Here is an 11,071-nt window from a genome sequence, read left to right as displayed (position 1 = left end):
TGACACACCTATCAGAGATTTGCTCGCCGCTCTAAATTGGCTAAGCATTAAACAGATACTCTTTTATCATACCATGAAGTTTATTAGAAACATAATAGAAGGCAACTTGCCTGATTATTTGAAAAGTAACATAAAATATGTAAGAAATGTTCATTCCGTAAATACAAGGAGAAGGAATGATTTTACTTTACCAGCTTATAGAACAGAATCAGACAAATGTAATTTGTACTATTACAATGAATTACCAAATGAAGTAAAATCTAGTAGCATAAGGGAATTTAAACACAAATTGTACAATTACTGTAGAATACTGCCATTCTAATACAAGGTGGGCACGCTTTCGAATCACCAATAGCATTGCATACATCTTGAGTACTCTACGCTGGCACTAGGAAGCTTTCCCACGTATGCAAAAAGTAGCCGAAGCACGCATCACTCAACCTAGTGCATTGCCGTTAAGATGTTGCTTTCACACTTTAAATACGTTAACAGCGTTACATACAACTGGTACAATCCTTGCGTTGGTGTCACTCGTCTGCTACCTATCCCTCAATTCATTTGGGTAGTCAATAGATTCATATAAATAACTTAAATTAGATTATATATTAATTTTTATATATAGATATAGCTAGGCTTAGTACAAGCTGTAAGAAGAAATAAATAAATAAATAAATAAAATGGTTATACTGGATGATTCATTTGACTCACTACAAAAAGGTTACATAGAGTTTATATTAAACCAAGCGCTCGCTGATGAATAATAGATATGCGAATAATAATAGTTACTTAATTTTTGTTTGTATTACAATAATAAAAATTACTGGATTACTGAGTTAAAAATGTTATCAAAACAAAGATCTATAAAGGTTTCCAAGAACATGATGCTGATGCTGTACTTTATTGTCTTTCATCGAGGCGGCATTTTAAAACAATAGTTGAACTGATGTTATGCTATGAACGCAAAGATATAGGCGAACATTTTGTTAGTTTAAATTAAATCACTGCAATTAAGATTTTCTGCACTCCTTTACTGACCTTGTGTTGTAGAATTTTCAGAGAATTTTTCTATACAGAAACAGTGAGCAAAGTAGAAGAGTCGGTTTTATGTTCCCAAGAAATGTCAATAAGGGAGCAGATTGCAATTTTGCTTCAATGGCCCGAGCCAAAGGATTTTTAGTGACCAGTGGCCTGGATGATTTAGTTAAAGTGTGGCATATACGTGACGATGATGAGCTAAAACTAGAGCACGCGTTGAAAGGACATTCTTTAGGTGTCGTTTCTGTAGCTGTGACCCTGATCGTTAGCAGTTCCTTACATTCAATTCTTTGTTTCTGGGATTCGCAAAGTGTAGAGCAAAAGCATCAACTCTCATCTGGGACTAGTCGATTTACGGGCGGCGGAGTTTTCTCCCAGCAACAAATATGTTATATCCGGATCAAAAGTTAGGCTGTAAACTGTAATTAGAGTAAATGTCAGATGTTCTAAACATTTTGTGTTGCGTGTGTTTTATTCATAGTTGGTGGGCTTTATGAGCAAGATGGAGTTTGCATTGAAATTTCAATGATATGCAAAGCAATCTATAGATTTATGTAAACAAAAACACGTGATGAAAGGTCTTTCTGGTATCAGTAATGGGGCACATATTATCGACGGCAAAGCCATCGCCGATGATGAACTCAGGTAAGCAATTTCCCAACATGTCACTTTAGGAAATCATGCACCTACACTTACAGAAATTTTGTTCGGCCAAGATCCAGCCAGCCAGATATATGTAAAGAATAAAGTGTTGACTGCCAAGACCGTTGACATTGTTAGAATAAGAAACCTCCACATCCCCATCCCTTTCCGCCGAATTCCTTCCTTTCACTTGGACTCATTCATATTCTATAATATAAAAATAAGTCGGGTTTTCCTTCCTATATATATAATTCCAGAACACACGAACCGATTTCCACGGTTTTGTATTCGTTGGAAAGGGCTCGGGCTCCGTGAGGTCTATAGCAAAGAAAATTCAGGATCGACGAACAGGGTCTCAGATATAGGCCAAAACGTGGACCCGGGTACCCCTTGAATGTGTTTATAGAATATGGGTATCAAATGAAAGCTGTTGATGAGTGCTTTAGTGGAGGGTAATTTTCATACCAGTGGGTGACTAGGGTCTCGATATATAGGCCAAAACATGGACCCGGGTACCCCTGGAATGTATTTATAAAATATGGATAAAAAATTAAAGCTGTTGATGTGTGCTTTAGTAGAGGGTAATTTTCATATCCTTGGGTGACTAGGTTCTCGAGATATAGGCCAAAATATCGACCCTGGTACCCCTAGAATGTGTTTATAGAATATGGATATCAAATGAAAGCTGTTGATGAGTGCTTTAGTAGAGGGTAATTTTCATACCCCTGGGTGACTAGGGTCTCGAGTTATAGGCAAAAACGTGGACCCGGGTACCCCTAGAATGTGTTTATAGAATATGGATAACAAATGAGTGCTTTAGTAGAGGGTAATTTTCATACCCCTGGGTGACTAGGGTCTCGAGATATAGGCCAAAACGTGGGCCGGTAATCGCCTATATAGTGTTTTAAATTACGGGTATCAAATTGAAGCTGTTGATGAGTGCTTTAGTACAGGGTAGTTTTCATACCTTTTGGTGACTAGGGTCTCGAGATATAGGCCAAAACGTGGATCAGGGTAACACTAGAATGTGTTTTTACATTATGGATATGAAATTGAAGCTGTTGATGTTTGCTTTAGTACAGAGTACGTTTTATGCCGCTGGGTGACTAGGGTCTCGAGATATAGGCCAAAACGTGGACCCGGATACACCTAGAATGTGTTTTTACATTATGGGTATCAAATTGAAGCTGTTGCTGTATGCTTTAGTACAGAGTAAGTTTTACACTGCCGGGTGACTTGGGTCTCGAGATATAGGCCAAAACATAAACCCAGATACAACTAGAATGTGTTTTTACATTATGGGTATCAAATTGAAGCTGTTGCTGTATGCTTTAGTACAGAGTAAGTTTTATACCGCCGGGTGACTAGATTCTCGAGATATAGGCCAAAACGTGGATTAGGGTAACACTAGGATGTGTGTTTACATTATGGATATCAAATTGAAGCTGTTGATGTGTGCTTTAGTACAGAGTAAGTTTTATGCCGCTGGGTGACTAGGGTCTCGAGATATAGGCCAAACCGTGGACCCGGATACACCTAGAAGGTGTTTTTACGTTATGGGTATCAAATTGAAGCTGTTGCTGTATGCTTTAGTACAGAGTATCTTTTACACCGCCGGGTGACTAGGATCTGGAGATATAGGCCAAAACATGGACTGGGATACCCCTAGAATGTGTGTGTATTATGAATATCAAATGAAAGCTGTTGCTGAGAGCTTTAAAGTAATTTTCAATATGATATTCGATTTAGCTGCATCAACCTGGCAAAACTGATAAATATGCATGCGAAGCCGAAATAAAGACATGAATTAAAAATGCCCACATACCTATTTACATACGTCCTATTCGATTTGCCTGAAATATGGTATATAAATTTGCCCATATTGCTATTTACGATGCTTTTTTCCGGGAGTAGACCAGAGACGGACTGGGACTGAGGCTGAGACTGAGATTCGGAGTGGGAGTGGAACTGAGACTATGAATGGGACTGGAACAAAATGCGTACCACCCTCTGGGACTGGCAATAAGATATGAAGAAGAATGAGAAAAACTTGAGAGAAGAGAAAAGAGAGAAGGAGACTGAGAAAGAGATAGAATCAGACGAAGATGGAGATAGATAAAGCGAAAAATACGGAAGGAGGAGTGAATACAAAGACTAGGAAAAAGTTTAGAGGGGCGAGGGCAAAGATATCCGGAAAAAACTTCTTAAAAAGTATGCAGATATACAAAATTTAGGACAGAACAACGTCTGCCGGGTCTGCTAGTACTATATATGTATGTTACAGTGGTACAATTATATCAGAATATAGTTCTGTTAGTACTTACTGTGTGTGTTTGTAAGCATCGTCAACGTGAAATTGAGCGTGCCCGACATAAGAATGTAAACATCGTATTAATTAAGGTTGTAGCCAAAAATTCTTTAACAATGGAGGCTTTTCCACCAATTTTTGAAACATGGCTATGACCTTATTCTTCTATATTTTGCTTCCGAGGATAGCATCGATTTGGAAGATAGCTCGTTTAAAAGGTCCTTTCATTTGGTATGCTCCCCGTATGAAAAGGACTGTAAATGTGTGTATAAAATTCTGTTATTTCATTTAAAATAGACAAAAACTGATATATTTGAAAGTGTCGTCCTCGTATGAAAAGGATTGTAAATTTGTCTATAAAATCCTGTTATTTCATTTAAAATAGACAAAAACTGACATATTTGCAAGTGTCCTCCTCGTATGAAAAGGATTGTAAATGTGTCTATAAAATCCTGTCATTTCCTTTAAAATAGACAAAAACTAACATATTTACAAATGTCTTCCTGCAACAACTGCAGCTATCTTCTAAACCGAGCATAGCTCCGATTCGGAAGATAGCTCGCTTAAAAGGTCCTTTCACACCCCTTCATTTGGTATGCTCCTCGTATTAAAAAGACTGTAAATGTGCATATAAGATCCTGTTATTTCACTTAAAATAGACAAAAACTGACATATTTGCAAGTGTCCTCCTCGTATGAAAAGGATTGTAAATGTGTCTATAAAATCCTGTTATTTCATTTAAAATAGACAAAAACTAAAATATTTCCAAGTGTCCTCCTCGTATGAAAAGAACTGTAAATATGTCTTTAAAATCCTGTCATTTCATTTATAATAGACAAAATTAGCAGATTTGCAAGTGTCCATACAGCTGCAGCTTTCACACCCTTTCATTTGGCATGCTCCCGGTATGAAAAGGACAGTAAATATGTCTGTAAAATCCTGTCATTCCATTTATAATAGACAAAAATTAGCAGATTTGCAAGTGACCATATAACTGTAGCTATCTTCTAAACCGAGCATAGTACCGATTGGGAAGATAGCTCATTTAAAAGGCCCTTGCCCTTTCATTTGGTATGCTCCTCGTATGAAAACGTCTGTAAATAAAATATTATTTAATTTATAACATGGGTCAACACAAAATTTGACTTTGACTTCAAAGTATTAAATTTCAATTCTTTAGGTCGTAATTTGACGAAAATATGGCGTGAAAAAGTTTGCTTTCCTATTTAGGAAACCTCTTGAATGAAATTTTTCAAAACCTGTGGTTTTAATATTTACTTGAAAATGGAACAATTCAAATAAATATTTTTATTAAGAAATACTGATTTATCGACCTTTTCTTCTTAACTTTCCAGTTTGCTGGCTCGAGGTCTATGTTTTTCTTGCAAAAACTAATAATTTTTATAATTTTCTTCCGATCTGTTTGGATAATATTTATGTATATTTTAAGCTACGCAGATCTATTGTGTTGGGTGCAAATAAAAATAAGAATAAAGATTATTCCACCTTTCAGCTCGACGTTTCGCCAAATTTCCTTGGCATCTTCAGGAGCGTGACACTGTATTTATTTAATAAAACAACAAAGAACAAAAATCAGATACATATAGATTTGAAATTTAAAATATTGCAAATAAATATTGATTGCACAAAATTTTTCTTACTTACAATGATTAACGAAAAACACACTTTTTACTAAAACATTTAAACATTTAAAACATTTGAATATTGCGGAAAGTTAATAAAGTACAAAAAATCGATACCACCTACATGCGGTAAACTTGTCATACTAAAAATTAAATTACAAACATAATAGGTACGCGGCGGCGATATTGTCTGTATCTTCTTTTTTGTTTATTGTGTTTCCTCTTTTCTGCAAAATTCTAATTTAATTTTTATTAAGTTTTCACATCAAAATAACTTACAAAAAAGTGGAAATGATTTAAAAGTGTACACTTTTCCTTTTTCTTTTATGTTCATAGGTACTATTCCTCAATAAAACCCAAATATAGTTTCCCATCATGTTTTCATTATATTGACCTCGATAACGTTGTTGGAAGAAGAGCCTAAAAGCTAGAGGTTTACTCCGATAACCATATCGGCGGCGGCGGCGTAGGCACTATTATATACCGGCGGCGGCGGCGGCGTGAGCGGTGTTCTTACTTTAAAAAGCTTGATTTTTCTATTTAAAAAATATTTAGGAAAGGTTTTGTTTGCATGTATTTAAGGAAATCAACGTTTTGGCCATTCCGGAATGGTGCGGGGATTTGCCCCAAAGTCTCGCGGATCATTCAGCTCCTTGCGGAGGGACTGTCCTGCATTCACTTATGCTTCGAACCTAACCCTGGTATAAAGAACTGGTACTGCTGCGTAGGCCGAAAAAAATTTAAGTTCTTAAAATTATCACACTTTTGTCTGTATGTCTCGTACAAAGCGTAGTTTCTCCGAAGGAGATGTTCTGGTCTAACTCCTAATACACGATGTACAAATGATTTCTTTGAATTATTTGTGGCCCATTGCTGGTCACGCACAAAGCCGACTTAAAAAAAAAAATAAATGAAAGGCGCGATAACCTCCGAAGAGATTTAAGGCTAAACTTCTCTTCCAATTTGCGTCGTGCTCCTTTTAATTTTTCCTACAAATTGGTGGGACGGGACCCACTTGTTTTATGCCGACGCCGAACGGCATCTGCAAAGAAGATGAGTTTTCACTGACAGCTTTTCATGGCAGAAATACACTCGGAGTGCTTGCCAAACACTGCCGAGGGGCGACCTCGCTTAGAAAAATTTTCTTCAAATTGAAAAAACTTGTTTCTAGAATTTTGATGTGTCTTCGCACGGGGTGTGAACCCATTTTCGGTGTGGTAGGCGGAGCATGCTACCATCATACCATGGCAAATTGCTGTTGCTATCAATGGTCTTTTAATACTCATGGCTCTCGTGGCACAGTCTTAACGATTAACACCAACGCTGGCCTATTGTTGATCTCGGCAAAGTGCGCCTCTAGTTTTTTCGGCTGTTTTAAGAGATATAATTCCCGATGTGCGAACAGTAGTAATCCTGTTCACCACCAGTCACTACCACGCTTCCTGGCCCTCACACCGCATGCCAGCACAGAAGTTATAGGACTGCGACTTGGAATTCATACCTTCGTCGACGTCATTTTCCTAGAAGCTCTAGGTGTAACACCGAAGACTTTCTAACTGATTTTTTTTGTCCCGCTATGCTGCCGAGGTGGTGTGATGGTAGCGTGCTTCTCCTGCCACACCGAAGATCGCGGGTTCACCAGCCGGGCAAATCAGATGCCGTTCGGAGTCGGCATAAAACAATTTGTAAGAAAAATTTAAAGGAGCACGACGCAAATTGGCCTAAAATCTCTTCGTAGTTCATCGCGCCTTACATTTATTTATTTATGCTGCCGAGCACTACCAAAGAAATACCTTAAAACATTAGAGAGTAACTATTCGGCCAAGGATGCCGCCCCCGAAATCACAAGCGGTCCAAGTGGATATTATTGCGTAACTTATAGATGAAAATAGTATAACCCTACATAATAAATTTTACAAAGACCCTGGATAAATTTTTTTTAAATGTGGACCAAAATTTGTTAAATCAAGACGATATTTAAGAATGAAAGTAGACCGATTTTAAGTTGAAAGATGTTAATGTTAGGCTCAGTCCAAACTGTTGTTTTCATGCCTTTTTATACAAGAATTCATTGTAAATGACCGCGTAGCTTCAGTTTTCAGCCTAGTTCGACTGCCCACTACGTTAGGGTAGTAGAACACCCGGTCATTTGTTCGACTGTCATGAGAAAGCTTTTGCTTCACCAATTTGAGTGTTCTTGGGAAGGACAAAGCCTCACCTGGTTATATGTATATGTGCCTATGTATTCACATTTGTAACAGAAGCCGTAACGTATAGATGATATTTAAACTTGGTTGATAGGCTATAATCAATATGATTCACTCCAAGGGACTAGTTGGGGATAGGGCTGCCAACTTTGGGAAATGTCAAACCGGGAGACTTGAGTGTTGAATAATGAATCGTGAAAATCAAAATTAACATTTCAGACGCTATTTTATAGTTAAGCAAATAAAGTTATTTCTCATACGTGCATATATCATCAACTTAAGTATGAGCTGAGAATCATTTCAAAGGAGTATTTAAACCCCTGGAACCAACTAAAAGATTTTGCATCCTTGATTTCGTTATTCTTTCATCCAATCGGGGTATAGAATTTTTTTTTTAAATCGGAATCTTTTTCGAGGAACTTGTTTTCTTTTTAACCACTTTAGGACAGTTTGAAAACCTGTTCGACTAGGGTCATTTGATTTGAACTCATCTTTGTTTACTAATTTTTTGAAAAAATTATGCAAAATGAGCATTAATATTTTTTATATAACGTTTCTTTTAGTGCTAAGTTTTAATAACTTGATGAATGGGGTGATTCAAAATCCGTGTTAAGCTGGTATTGAAAGCGACTGTTTTTTAAAAAATTTTGAATGAGTGCAAAGAGTTAAATTTGGCAATTGGATTCTTATAACCGCGGCGAATCCTGTTTCACTAACAGACGGGGCTCTGGCGACCCCAAGCTCCTCCTCGTTCCATGAGGAGCTTGGGGTGGGGAGAGGGATGGCCTGAAGGTTTAATGTGACCTTATAAATCGTTCCCGAGATGGTCGGGCTAGCACCTTAATGGTGCTGTGGTACCGGAGCGTACCGGATCTGTATCCAGCAAAGGACCATCACATCGATAACACTCCCCAAAGCCTTCGGGGAGCAACCTTATCGCTACAACAACAACAACAACAACAACATGCGCATCCGTTGATACCCCTTTCGACCATATCGGACCAATTCTCGACATGAACAATAAATGGCCTAGATAGCCTTAAACGAGTAGAAAACATAGTAACGCGCCGAACGCCACCGCCGCCGCGCCGATATTTTCGACAATTGGCGGCGGCGGCGTATATATCTACTAAAAGCTCTGCTTTACTTTTTGGTAAACTTAAATCTCTAATCAAATCATTAAAATCTTTAGTAGTGATGAAATGATGTTTTGGTTGTTCTGGTGTTGGTAAAAACTCCTTATTGGCATTGCTTTAATAAGAACTTCTCTGCGATAATTTTTTCGGTGGCTCTGGTAATGGTCGTGTCAGATCGTGTTCGACTGGAGCAGAGGAAGATTCCAAATCAGGATATTCGATAGGTTTTGCATTCTTACCCTACGTTGTTTACTCGGATTCGCAATGCAAAAGTAGCAGTCTTTAACGTGGTCTTTTGGTTCTCGCCAGGTTCTTGGTGTTGCAAATTTCATAGGTCTTTTCTCACCTCGATACCACCCTTAAATATAAAAAGAGAAATCAATATGTCTACTTTATTTAATTTACTATTTAAGTAAAATGTGCTTACCTTCCAAACATCTTTTACAATAACTACAAGCAACATGTACAGCCCATGTCTTGTCTTGATTCCAAACAGGACAGCCATAATATGCTTCGTAGATTTCACAGAGGATGAGGGATGTATTTAATTCATATTTTATATCTCGAACTTTAATAAATTGCCCACATATATGTATAACAAAAAGAATCAGCTTCATATTTACACTTTCGCGACGACATTTTAGGGTATTCTAGATTTCTACAAAACACCTGATCGTTATTTAGTTATCATTCGAGCGCCATGAGTATTGTTACTATAATTATGATGAAAGAAAACTTTATACCGAAAAAAGATATTTTCTTTTCGTTTTTGTTTATAATAAAACAGAAAATTATGAAATAAACTTTAGGACAAAGAACAACATTTTTTTTGTAGAGTCGTGTAAGAGACAAAAATTAACAGATTTTCAAGTTGTAACGTAGCGTTACAATAACATCACCCCCCCCCCCCCCCCCCCCCTGTATTTCCTTATTCACTTAAACCAGGGGGTTTGTACATATTTCTCTATAGCATAGCCAACAACCAATATGGTAAATAACCACACGCTACCAAAGACTGATAGCAAACCAATGGTGTGTTCCGTCAACACAAGAAAATCACAATAATGGTGTATTGGTTTCTCAGCCAGTTTGCGGCACCACCCATATAAACAGCGAATTTGCATTTTTGCAATTCAATCCTCCAGCGGGAGTGGTTGTCTTTTTAAAGACAAAACTGCCACCCCGGCTAGCTAGCTGAGTGGGAGGGGACGCTGTCATAGCGCAGGTCGCCCTCCACCAGGGCTGGACGGCGCGAGCGAGAGAGTTTCTGCACCAAGATGACACGAGTGGTGTCTTCGGACTACCCTTCCCTGCGTCGTCCTGGTCTGGTAAGGAATTACTCGCTGCCCGTACGACCGCACGACCCCCTCTCCACAACTCTGGTTTCGGCCGTCAGCCGATGCTTGCGCACAGGGGGCTACCGCTGTGCCGTTAAGGTGCCCTTCCCCTCCGCCCACGGGTCGACCCACGGTGTCTCAGCTGGTACAACTTCGCCCCTTACGCACCTTCTACTAGTGTGCAAGTAGGGTGGCGGGGGTGTCCAGCGGTGGAACCAGCACTAACCCGAGTCTTCACAGTTTCTCCCGCAGGTGACCGACCCCACCGACTATCGATCCTGCTGAAGACTACCGATCAATCCGATCCCGCCGATACCGTCAATCGACCCCACCCGGAAAGAGCCGCCGCTGTCCAGGTAAACACCATCACAGCTCCGCCCCTCACCATCTTGCGACGGAAAGCTGCTGCCCGCCTAATACCTCCAGCCGCATGTGCGTGTGTTCGTAACACATAAATATTGTGTATATATTCAGTAGGGGTTTGTGGTACCTTTTCTCGACTCTGGATTGACTGAGCGTTACCCCAGCCTTAGACAAAACCCACCTCATAAATGGCGCCCGAGCAGGGACCCTCCTCCATGGAAAAACAAATACAACAACCACCAACATTGCTGAGGCAGGTTCGACGAACACACCATCAGAAACAACAAACACACCGGCCCCCGAAGTTACGATGCTGAACACCGACTCACTCAATTGGATCTACTTACTGCAAAGGGAGAGGCTGATAGAGGAGTGCAAGAAGGAGTTGGAGAAGGAAATA

Source organism: Eurosta solidaginis, chromosome 4 (genome assembly GCF_040869045.1).
Source record: "Eurosta solidaginis isolate ZX-2024a chromosome 4, ASM4086904v1, whole genome shotgun sequence".
In the NCBI taxonomy this organism is placed as follows: domain Eukaryota; kingdom Metazoa; phylum Arthropoda; class Insecta; order Diptera; family Tephritidae; genus Eurosta; species Eurosta solidaginis.
The sequence above is the reverse complement of the archived record's forward strand: the minus strand, read 5'-3'. Positions refer to the sequence as shown.